Source organism: Aplysia californica, unplaced genomic scaffold (genome assembly GCF_000002075.1).
Source record: "Aplysia californica isolate F4 #8 unplaced genomic scaffold, AplCal3.0 scaffold00011, whole genome shotgun sequence".
In the NCBI taxonomy this organism is placed as follows: domain Eukaryota; kingdom Metazoa; phylum Mollusca; class Gastropoda; order Aplysiida; family Aplysiidae; genus Aplysia; species Aplysia californica.
Window position 1 is genome coordinate 944,278 of NW_004797281.1, and position 353 is coordinate 944,630.

The following is a 353-nucleotide window of genomic DNA, read 5'->3' on the forward strand; positions in this document are numbered from 1 at the left end:
GGCCCGGAAGGGGTGAACTGGGTTTATGTGGTAATGAAACAGTTTTGACTGTGATGCACATGTTCCCTTCAACTCAATTGGTAGACTCTTCCAGCCTCATTTTAAGCTTACTTAATTAAAGCTTGTGACTGCTTATGAAGTGGCCCAAAAGGGGTGAACGGGCTATTTCTGTGGCAGTGAAACAGTTTTTGAATGGTATGCATACTGTTCATTGTAGATTATGAACGCCTTTTTACATTTAATTATGAGTTTTGCGTTTATGACTGAATTTGACTGCAACAAGGTTTCAAAATTAGGAAGGGAAGCAGTGGTTATTTAATTATATAGACGCTTCGCCACTCTGTGTGTGTGTG